Source organism: Ursus arctos, unplaced genomic scaffold, assembly GCF_023065955.2.
Source record: "Ursus arctos isolate Adak ecotype North America unplaced genomic scaffold, UrsArc2.0 scaffold_7, whole genome shotgun sequence".
In the NCBI taxonomy this organism is placed as follows: Eukaryota; Metazoa; Chordata; class Mammalia; order Carnivora; family Ursidae; genus Ursus; species Ursus arctos.
Window position 1 is genome coordinate 17,030,533 of NW_026623089.1, and position 12,104 is coordinate 17,042,636.

Sequence of the window (12,104 nt, forward strand, 5' to 3'; positions counted from 1 at the left end):
GAGGTATACTGTGGGAGGGGCAGACACAAAAGATGACAGAATGTCACTTTGTCCTGAAAAGGAGTATTTTAGAAAAAACTTTAGAATGAAAAATTCCAAACATACACAGAAGTAGAGAACAAAGTAAAACGAGCCCCCAGGTACCCAATCACCCAGCTTCAAGGGCTGTCAACTCAGAGCCAGACCTGTTTCATCAGTAGCCCAACCCCTAGATGACTGGAGTAAATTCCAGATATCATGTCATCTCATTAGGTGAAAGCTATTTTAATTACACAGGAATTCATTATTTAGAATTCCAGAACTACTCAAAATTCATTTAGAAAAATGAAAAAATAAGCAAAAGAAAAACAATAAAAATAATCCATGCTTTTATCACCAAGAGGTAATTATATTAACTGTTTCTCCTTCCACATTTTAAAAAACAAAAAAGTATCTTACTATAGACAGCCTTTGGAACTTGATTTTGCCTTTCTTGATAGAGCTATGACACATCTTTCCATGTTAACAAATATACATCTGCCTTATAGTTCTTTTTGTTGTTTTTTTGGCTGGGTACAGTATACTTTATTGATGGTACATGACAAGGTAGGGGTCCCCAAGCCCCTCCCCTTCTTCAGGGGGTCTGGGATGGAAACTGTGGAGGTTGGGAGATTCTCAGTGTGTTGGGGGATGAGTTGGGACAAACACTCCCCAGCAGCTGAGGGTCTCTCTCTTCCTCTTGCTCTCACTGGGGCTGGTGGTCCAGGGAGTTCTTACTTCTTGGAGGCCATGTGGACCATGAGGTTGCTGTAGCCAAATTCATTGTCATACCAGGAAATGAGCTTGACAAAGTGGTCACTGAGAGCAATGCCAGCCCCAGCATTGAAGGTGGGAGAGTGGGTGTCACTGTTAAAGTCACAGGAGACCACCCAGGATGCCTTTGAGGGCACCCTCAATGCCTGCTTCAACACCTTCTTGATGTCATCATATTTGGTAGCTTTCTCCAGATAGCAGGTCAGATCCATGACTGACATATTGGTGGTGGGGACATGGAAGGCCATGACAGCGAGCTTCCCATTCAGCTCAGAGTTGATCTTGTCTACAGCCTTGGTAGAACCAGTAGAAGTAGGGATGGTGTTCTGAACAGCCCTTTGGTTATCATGCCACAGCTTCCCAGAGGGGCCATCCATGGGCTTCTGGGTGTCAGTGATGTTTATGGACTGTGGTCATGAGTCTCTCCACAATGCTGAAGTTGTTATGGATGACTTTGGCCAGAGGGGCCAAGCAGTCGGCAGTGTAGGAGGTGTTGCTGACAATCTTGAGGGAGTTGTCATACTTTTCATGGTTCACGCCTATCATAAACATGGTGGCATCAGCAGAAGGGGGAGAGATGATGACCCTCTTGACCCCACCCTTCAAGTGAGCCCCAGCCTTCTCCACGGTGGTGAAGACCCCAGTAGACTCCACAACACACTCAGCACCAGCAGCATCCCATTTGATGGTGGCAAGATCTCACTCCTGGAAGATGGAGATGGGCTTTCCATTGATGACATGTTTCCCATTCTCAGCCTTGACTGTGTCGTGGCATTTGTGGTGGGTGGAATCATACCAGAAGATGTGGACCATTTAGTTGAGGTCAATGAAGGGGTCACTGATGGCAACAATATCTGCTTTGTCAGATTTAAAAGTGGTCCTGGTGACCAGGTGCCCAATATGGTCAAATCCATTTACTCTAACCTTCACCACCGTGTCTCAGGGGTGCGGCGGGCATTGCACCAGAAGAGGCAGCTGTCTATCGGACGGGGATGAGCAGCCTGCATTATATGTATCCATTATGTGGCTCTTCCTTAGTCTTAAAACAATTTCCTTATTGGTGTGTATTTAGGTTAATTTAAAATTTTTGCTATTATAATCATCTTGTAATAAACATTTTTGACCAGGTCTCTTGTATGCTTCTTTGATCATTTCCTTCGGATGAATTACTACTAGCATTCCTAGGGCAAAGGGCACCCACATATTTAAAAAAAATTTTTTTAAGATTCTATTTATTTATTTGAGAGAGAGAGAAAGAGAGTGCAGGTAGGGGGAGGGGCAGAGGGAGAGGGAAGGAAGAATCTCAGGCAGACTCCCCGCTGAGCAGAAAGCCAGACAAGGGGCTCCATCCCACCACCCTGAGATCATGACCGGAGCCAAAATCAAGAGCCTGACGCCCAACTGAGTCATGCAGGCATCCCTTCACAATTGTTATTCATATTGCCAAGATGCTTTCTAGGACGGTGATATCAACGCCGTACCAAGTACACCGGGAACGCATAAGGATGCCCATTTGCCACGTCTTGGCCAGCACAGAGTATTAACGTTCTTCTAACCTTTGCCAATCGGATAGGTTGAAAATTATTTCTTGTCATTTTAATTTGCATTTCTTTGATCACAAGGGAGGCTATTTTGAAAGTGTTGGTTGGACAAGTTTTCAGTTTTAACATAATTGTAACGTAACGTAATCGTAACGTAAACATAAAATTTAAAAACATAAACGCAGAGACAATTGCTACGTAGCTATAGCCCCACTGCAGCATTTATGACACGCGGCCTGTCTTGCTTCCCTTACAGCACCCTCCTTCCCCTTCACACACATGAATCCACCACATTATTTTAAACCAAATCTCAAACATCTTATTCATTATATGTTTTTAGTATATATATTAAATGTAAACGGATTCTTTATTATTATATCATAACCATGATATTATTATCAAACTTAAAAATAACCTAAAAATAAATGGGGTACCTGGGTGCCTCAGTCAGTTGAGTGTCCAACTCTTGATCTTGGTTTGGGTCTTGACCTCGGGGTCGTGGGTTCAGGCTCCACATTGGGCTCCAGGCTGGGCATGGAGCCTACTTAAAATAAATCAGTTATGTGGTTATTCTGAAATATAGTCCCTACTCGAAAGACAGGCAAATATTGGTTCTTTCTTAATTTTGCAGCTTTTGCAAAATGAATTAGTTCCCTAGCCTCTTCCAAAGTAATCTCTGAGAGTTCTTTTATTTTTTAGAAGAAACTTTCTTTCTTTTTTTTTTTTAGTAGGCTCCACATCCAATGTGGGAATTGAACTCATGACCCTGTGATCAAGCGTGACACCCACTCCCGACTGAGCTAGCCGGGTACCCCAAGGTTCTTTTAAAACTATTAGTATGAGTTCATGGATTTGGACATATATGATGTGTTGTGATTCAATACAGTTATTATTTTATTTTTTATGATCAATTTTCTCCACCTTTGGCCAGTGGGGAACCACTTCAAGTCCATGCTGTGTCCTTGTGACATAATTATAGAAGTCCTTGACAACTTTGCTTTCTGATATGACAGATGTTCCACTCCCATTTCGTACCTTGAAAATCATATTGTTAGTATTAATATCGATATTGTTATTTTGAAACTATTTCCAATACATCAAATGAGTAATTATGTTGGTGTTCCTAGCAACCAAGATTTTCACCATCAAAGAAATAAATATATAAGATCAAGTAAGTTAAAATATGGGAATTCTAGGTTAGAATTGGATATTCAGTATAAACTTAAGCTGTCGCTTCCATTAAAAAATTTTTTTCCAATAACTTCCACTTAAACACCTAGAAACAATGGCCAATCCAACCGCAAAGAGAACTCCATTTTCCAAGACTGTGTTTTATAAATACCATTATTAATTAAAACTAAGGATCTCTGGTTAAAGGTTGATGCCACATCTGGGGTAAGAAACTCATATAGGTTTTTGATAGATATTTCTGTGAGGACATAAGTACATGGGGTTTGATATTTTACTTACAGCGACTATCTTCAGTGTTACTGGCACATCAAAATCATATTTTTTGCATCTGAAAAAGCTACAACTTCAGTATGTATTTACTCCTCTTTTTAAGATTACTTTTGAAATGTTGGTGTTGTGTTAACAATCCTCACTGAAGCAGCGAAATAAAGCCATATATTGAAATTAGAAGTGTCAGTGTAGGGGCGCCTGGGTGGCACAGCGGTTAAGCGTCTGCCTTCGGCTCAGGGCGTGATCCTGGCGTTATGGGATCGAGCCCCACATCAGGCTCTTCCGCTATGAACCTGCTTCTTCCTCTCCCACTCCCCCTACTGTGTTCCCTCTCTCGCTGGCTGTCTCTATCTCTGTCAAATAAATAAATAAAATCTTAAAAAAAAAAAAAAAGAAGTGGCAGTGTAGACACTGCAGAAAAGACCACACCGTTGATGGATAAGCCCTAGTTAATCATAACCTCAACAATTTATTGTGCAGATGAAGGCTTAACCTGCTGTAAGAGCAGAGTTCTCAAAGAAGTCCTGCAAGGCCTGGGTCTCTGTAATTACATACAGAGATAACGAGGACTCCGGAGCTGCTTTTAGCCATTAGGTCTGGTTAAGGCATGGTACCACCTTCTGTCAGAGCCAGACTGAGCTCTGCGGCAGCCTTGGAGGCGTGCTCAGCACCACCGGGATGCCTTGCCTCTCCACCCCTGAAATGATGCCTCTTCTCTCAGGTGTGTCTTCAGAGACCCTATGAAGTGGTTGTAAGAAAAGAGGGATTGATTATAAACTGGGTGTCATTTCAAGGCAAGAAATGACCCTGTGATTCAGTAACCAAGGCAGTTACCCTCTCTTCTTCATCGGCGGTGGCCCGGTCTGCTTTCTCTTTTTTCTGTTATTCCTTCTTTGAGGCTCTATGATCACATGCGCATCTCAGCTGCTTGTTTATTTCTCTTTTCTTGTTCATCAGCTTTCCTGCTTCTTACTTGCCCACGATTCCCTGATGGGTGCCACAAAATGGCAACCTCGATCCCTGTGTCCATGTGCCCTGGGGGCTCAGCTCCCCAAAGAGAGCTCATTTGTTCTCTGTGCTTCACATCCAAGTTCCTGGGGGAGAGAAGCTGATGAGCTCAGTTTGGATTAATGGCCAGAGGTAAGGTGGAATCCGCTGGTACTAGGGCTTTCTCTCCAGGATGTCTGCCCCTATGGACAGTCCATTAGGAAGAGCCTGTAGGAAGTGTGTGTGGGATAGGGAGGAACGACAGGCATCTCTAGTTGAAGGCACAGGGAAGAACTCCACAGTAGTTGGACGGATGCCTTCCTTCTCGGTAATTCCTTGGTAATTAGGCCCTGCCATTTTTTTTTTTTTTTTTTTTTTTTTTTACCACTGAGAACCATCCTGCCAAGGCATTGGGCCCAAATGTGTTTTCCTATTTTCCAAGTTCTTCCTTCTGCTTGGATAGTCTCTTTTTTCATTTAACATTTGGTCTTGACAAACCTCTCATCTTTGGATAAAGTAAGTTCAGGTCTCACCTCCTCCAGGGAGCTGTCCTGATTCCCTCCAGATTAGACTGTTGGAACCACCTTGGTATTCACCTGGCCACTAGGGCAGGGCTTACCTAATGCACTGTATTTAAATGACCTCTTTATGTGTCTGTTTTGTTTACTTGACTATAAACTCTTGAGGATAGGGGCGCCTGGGTGGCCCAGTAGGTTAAGCAACCAACTCTTGGTTTTGGCTCAGGTCATTATCTCGGGATCATGGGATCGAGCCCCATGTGGGGGTTCTGTGCTAAGTGCGGAGTCTGCTCATCCCTCTCCTCTGCCCCTCTCCCTACTCTCTCTGTCTCTCAAATAAATAAATAAATAAATAAATAAATAAATAAATAAAATCTTAGGAAAAAAAACAAATAAACTCTTGAGGCTGGAGCTATATATCCATATACCTTTTTCTCTTGGAGACCGAACAATATGACAATGAAAGGAACGACATTGAAACTACACAGACCAGGGTTCAAATTCCAGGGTGGCTACTTGTTACTTAGGTGATTCGACACAAGCATTCAGCTTCCTTCAGTCTCAACGTCCTCATACATCAAATGGGGCATCGTGATAGAAAGCCCAAGTGTGGATGGGAATATGACACAAGAGAACACAGGCAAAGAACTTAGCACAGGGCTTGGATATGATAAAGGCTCCAGAAATGGTAGCTTTTTATTCTGCTCAAACGTTTGCTGAGAACCAGAAAGACGTTAGCTACTGTGCACGTCACAGCGGGGAACACAAAGATGAATAAGATACGGTCTTACTCTGTAGGAACTCAGAACCGGTAGAGGAGGGTGGGTGATAAGAAGCCACTCTACCTTGTGTTTTTCTTTAGTTCTGAAGGCTTCTACCATGAAGGTGTCTTTGGCATAGACATCTTTTACTTGGCGGAAGTCTCCTTCCAATGTACAGGAAAACAGGCTCCTGACACAGCCATGATACCCATCATCCTGCAAGCACTGTTCAGGATTGGAGATTAAAGTCACGGACAATGGAAGATGTGCCGAGTGCAGAGAGCGCAGACCGAGCCCTCCGAAGCCTCGCTCCGGTCAGGCAAGCTTCCCATGGCACGTCCCATGACATGCTGGCCACTCAGGACACTTTTCCTCTTTGGGATCATCCTTAGCTTTTGAATATAGTGGAGAGGTGGTGAGATACCACCAAATCTTCCACGAGGTCAGAACCATCGTGTCCTCCTCAGAAGGGAAACAGCCCAACACTCCTCTTTCCCTATTTTTAGTTTCAAGGTTCTGCCTATACAAAATGAGACCGCCCTTTGCCTGCCTTGCATTCCTTAATACATTTAATTTTAGACTTGGGGATGGGGTGACTGGAGCTGAGGGGTCTTTTTGGGGTCTCCAGGAGATGCCCCCTGGTTCTCGGAGGGGAGACCACAGCCAGGCCTTCCCGAGTCTCCACTTGCCGCCCCTAGCCCTCACAATGTCCCATGTGTTCCATCAACGTATGGCTTGGTCTGCCTGCTTTCTGCTTCCTCTGGAAAACAAGTTCTGGCAGGAGTTGACCCCTCCTTTTCCCATCTGGGGGGTCTCCTAGGGAGAAGGCCCACTTATCGTGTTCATAGATCCCCAATAACCACTCTGCTTGACTTGGTGGTTACAAGACTTGCTAAGGGCTATCATTAGAGCAACCACAATTTCTAAACCCATTATCAGAACTTCAGAGCTGAGGTCTGGGAAAAGGGGGCAGACCCTGTGAAAGGGAGTCATACCTGGGAAAACAGGACATGTCTAGGCAAATGTGGAGATAAGACATTGAGCTTTGGGAAAGCAGGGAAAGAAACAATCCATTCTGAGAAAAGCCAAAAATAGTCAAACAAAATCATCTCATGGAAAACAGCCTCCCAATGCGCTTTTATAAAGCTAAATGGGCCAGTCAGGGTCCTGGGGCAGCTCTGGGGCTCCTGAGAAATTGCCAAATGTGAGCACTGACTTTCCAGTAAATTAACTAGACTTTGCTCTCCTAGCTCGAATGTCAGTTACCGTTTACTGAGGATGCCGCCTGTACGGGCGCCGTGCTCAGGGTGTATCTGTCCTAGATCCTGGAAGTGTGGATACTAAGGTGTCAAAATGTTTTCTCTATCATCCGTGCATCCATGCATCCGTCCATCCGTCCAGCCAGCAAGCATTTACTGAGCAAGTGCTACGTCTATAAGAGGGCGGGGGTCAGACGCCCACCGTCCCGCTCCCACAGTGGCCTGGGGAGCTCCACGCATCGACAAACAGCCCCAACACAATGTAATAATGTAACGGGAGCTGGTTTTTCCGGGAATCTGTCAAAGGGCCCTCAGTTCCAGCCCCACCTCCCACCTTGTGAGCCAGAAATTAAAACGCATTCATTAATGCCATCTTAAAGTCCCAAACAGCTCTCTGCTTCAAGTGGTAATAAATATTTCATGCCCAATTGTGCTGCGGTCCTCACTGTGTTTATTAAATGGAGTTTCTCATAATTCCAGTTATTCATTTTAATAGGTCAGGCCTTGGCTGTGATTTAAACAGACCGCTGAGGAAACAGCCATGGTTAAACACTGTAACAATATGGATTATTAATTTAATTGGCCGGCTATTACTTGTTTGGACTCAGAGCTAACACATTTAGTTCAGTCTCTGGTGGCTCATAAACCACAAAGGTCGTGACTTTAACATTCAGAAGAATGGGAACGAGGAATTGAGGTTGAGATGAGGAGGCAAGCTTACAAAACAGCGTCGAGGAGACCGCGTGGGGGAGGCGGCCGGCTTGCTGGAGGCAGGGCAGGGGCAAAGGGGATTCGTTTGTCGGCTTCTCATTAGAGCTTCTTCAACGCACGCTGCCGGGCTGGGCAACTGCCAGGAGCCAGTTTCTCGCTCAGATTTCTGAAAGGGCCAAACCCTTAACTCTGGTGACGGGAGCACCCCAAACCAAGGAAGGCCTCGCCTCTCTTCTGGATGCCTGAGCCACAGGGAAGGGCCGTGTGCCATGAGAAAAGCAAGCGAGAAGGCAGGCGGGAGGGGGGCGCTTACCAGTGCGGTCAGCTTCTCAGACATCAGAGCTGTGAGCTACTGATTTCCTCCCACGCAAAAGGCTCTGTGAGCTTTCCAGATGCCCCCCAAGGTCTGCAGAGGTCCCGAAGACCCTGAGATCTACACAAGATCAATCTGGACCTGCACCCCAGGACCCATGGAGGACCAAAGCCCTGCCTGAGGGTCTGCAGATTTCCAGGTGAGCCTTCCTTCTCGGCCCCAGCTTCCTTCTCCAGCTGAATCCGTTCCATTGACAAATAGATACACAGGCCCCCTGGATTGATCCAATTACGAATTGCAGTCCCTTCCGTGATTTCTGCTACAAACCCCACTCACTCTAAGCACGTACAGGAGTGGGGAGACTTTGCTGAGGATTTGGACCAAGGGTCTGCGTCACGACAGCCCCAGCACTAGGATGAGGGTGGTCTTGCTCATTAAAGGCCCTCCTGTGCTCTGCATGCTGAGATTGTTCTGTGGGCGGCCCTAGGTTTGGAATTTTCCAGATCTATGTTGTCTGGCTGACGTTCATCTCTGTTCCTCATCGTCTTCCCCTAGAAGGGTGGTTCTTAATCTGGTGTTCATGGGCTTCCAAGGTGTTCTGTGGGTCTGGGAACTTGGATGGGAGGAAATGACATCTTTTTGATAGCCTCCGGCTGAGTTTTAGTATTTCCTCCCCTTGGGAGTGGAGGAAACCAATCTGTAGTATTAGCAGTCCCTGTGACTTTGTCACCACGGGAAATCCGGGTATGTTTATACGGCAGCACCGTTAATGCAGACCTTAAAATGTTATCCGTGCTCTGCTTTGACACGATGCTAGTTATTTGCCCCTAGATTGCTGAACTTCACCATGCTCCTGTCTGCAGACACGAGTCATAACTTGTCACCTCTGGAGCAACTCTGGACCCTGCGGGTCAGCCACCAAATGGGGGAGTCGTGTGTTCCCACAGTTGGAGATGAGCTCCATAACCTTTGGAGGATTCAGGTGTTCCTTGTCGAGCAAGCTGTGGACTTTTAAAAGAATTTTGCAACAATTTCTTTTTGTGAATCAACCCTTAGAACCATCAAAATTAAATTAAATTAAGAAACAAAATCAACCGAGTATCCAACATGACGTGTGTGTTGCTCTTTCCAAGACAAGTGCGTCACATTGGCCAGGATCAAGCCAAGGAACAATAACCATCATATGAACAGATCTTTAAAAAATAGGGGCGCCTGGGTGGTTCAGCCAGTTGGGCGTCTGCTTTCCACTTGGGTCACGGTCCCAGGGTCCTGGGATTGAGCCCCACGTGGGACTCCCTGCTCAGCGGGGAGTCTGCTTCTCCCCCTCCCTTTGCTCCTCCCCCCTGCTCCTATTGTTTCTCTCTCTCTCTCAAATAATAAATAAAATCTTTTAAAAAAACCTTTAAAAAAATAAACTGTGAGTTAATGTTGCCTATATTTTAAATGCGTTGCTTTGTTATTTAAATGTGTTTATAAACCTACCACAATTAAAAAATATTGTGATAATTGCAGTCTAATATAATTGACTTCCTTTCCATCCTATATATTTTGTTTCAGGAATTTGCAATTACAATTACAAATATTAATCTAAGAAGGGCTCCCTAGCCTTCCCTGGGTGGCCAGTGGGGTCCCCGGCACCAACGGTATAGGAATTCCAACATTTTTTTCCCACTATTGTGCAGAAGATTCAGCTGGTTTCAGCCCACCTCGACATCACTAACCTCAGCCCGTCTGAGAAGGATCCAGTCCTCATTCAGCCTTCACAAGTCCTGTCTGCTCCCCGAACCTTCACCATTGTCAGCCCTCACGTGCTGCTGAGGATAGCAGAGGAAAAGGGAGTCTGCTCCTCAGATGTGGAACCATCAAGCCCATCATCTAGTAGCCGCAACAAGATACTGTGGCGTTCGCCAAAACGTGACCAAGATATAGGAGAACAGACCTCAAGTTTGGAAGTTGTGGTTTGTGGACTAGTAGAATTGTGCTGGTTTCCTAGTTCCCCTCCTGTCTCAAGACTTGATGGTTTTTATAGTTCTGAGATTCGAAGCGGGGAGAAAACCTCTGAAATGTATTATCGCAGGAGAAAGGCTCAGGCTGATTGGGAGTGGGGCAGAAGGCCGGACGGAGCATTACGTCAGACGTCCGGTTGGCCGGGGCGCACATGGAGGCACTCAACTCATCGTTGAATCCACGAACCAATGAGTAAGTGAGGGAAGAAACGATTGACCGAACTTACTAAGGAAAGGCAGAGACTGGGAGGGGTAGGTCTCAGGAGTATTAGCCCTAAGAATTCTGAAGCCTAGTCCCGTCCCCTAGTGTGTGTGCGTGTGCAATCAGGTTACAATAAACACCACAACTATCTTGGGAAGAAGAAAAGTCAGAGATGTGATGTGTATCCTTTCTTTGTGTCTGTGCTAAGTTCGGTGTCTTTCTATAAGTTCTTTCTTTCTACGGAGGTATAATTGACATAGAATATTAGGTTAGTTTTAGATGTACAATGTAAGGATTCGGTATTTGTACATATTGTGAAATGATCACCCTGACTCTAGTTAACATCCATCACCATACATAGTTACAAGTCTTTTTCTTATGATGAGAACTTTCAGGAACTAGTCTTCGTTACTTTCAAATATGCGATACAGTATTATTAGCTATCGTCAGTACGCTGCACGCTAAACCCCACGACCTACTTATTTTATAACTGGAATTAGTACCTTTTGACGTCTGTCCCCATTTTGAACACCCATCACCCCGCATCATTTCTTTTCATCCCAATAGAAACCCTACAAAATTCCTCAGTGCACGGCGTTCCTACCATCTCGCTGCGGCCCCAACAGTCGGCTACCAGTGGTCCTTGTCCCTGTCACCCGCCGTATTGTCCGTACACCCAGCACAGTGTCGCAGTGTTGGGGGAAGAATGGGGCATTGGGCTTCAGGACAGAGACCACCAACCAACATACTGACTCTCTAGGGTGCAGCAGGGAAGTGGGGCCGAGAGAGGCCTCCCATTCCAGCAGGGACTGAAGCTGGAGGAGGGGGAGTGCGGGCGGAACGAAAGAGAGGCTTTTCCGCATCTCGCATGGACAGACAGGATGCAGAATGGCTTGTCCACGGACACAGACTCGAAAGCATCTCCTAGAAAGATCTGTCAAATGGTTTCAGCCCCCCCCCCCCCCGCCCCGAAGAAGGGAGGGTCTGCTTTCCTCTGGCTGAGACCCTCATTGCCACACTGCCGCTCTCTGGAAAAACCGAGCTTGGCAGCCGCTCTGCTGAGACTGGAAGGGAGCATGTGGTGGTGGTGGTGGGGGGTCAGGAGCGGGTGCACGGCTGCCTCTAGCAGGCGCCTCGCAGCAGGATGGACTTTGGAGACGTGGGGTTGGTAGTAGATCAGATCGACACCTGCCTCCACCTGCTGCCAAGACTGGTTGAGAACCTTCCCAGGCGTCATCGGGGCCTCTCAGGCTGGAGGAGGAGACTGCCATTGAGAAAGCTCGCTGTCCCCTCGTCCACTCCAGCTGCATGCTAGCGAAACAAGACAAATTCCTGTCCCCTTTTTCCGCTGTGAGCTGCCCACGAGGGTGACACTCATGAGGGGCACAGACGAGGTAAGCCTCACAGCAGCAGCAGAAGCACCGACTTGAAAACCTCCATGGAACCATGGACCCCGGAGGAGGTAGAGCTGAGTGCTGGTCCTCCGTGGCCTCTTCCGCGGGCACCTTGAATCCTCATTAAAGGTTTCTATACCCACCAAAAAAAGAAAAAAA

At 46.2% G+C, this 12,104-nt stretch overlaps 1 pseudogene; it reads right to left on the bottom strand.

Annotated features, from left to right (window-relative positions):
* Window positions 1–453: 453 nt before the first annotated feature.
* On the bottom strand, window positions 454–5,106 carry LOC130543013 (glyceraldehyde-3-phosphate dehydrogenase-like; annotated as a pseudogene).
* Between the last annotated feature and the right edge of the window lie 6,998 nt (window positions 5,107–12,104).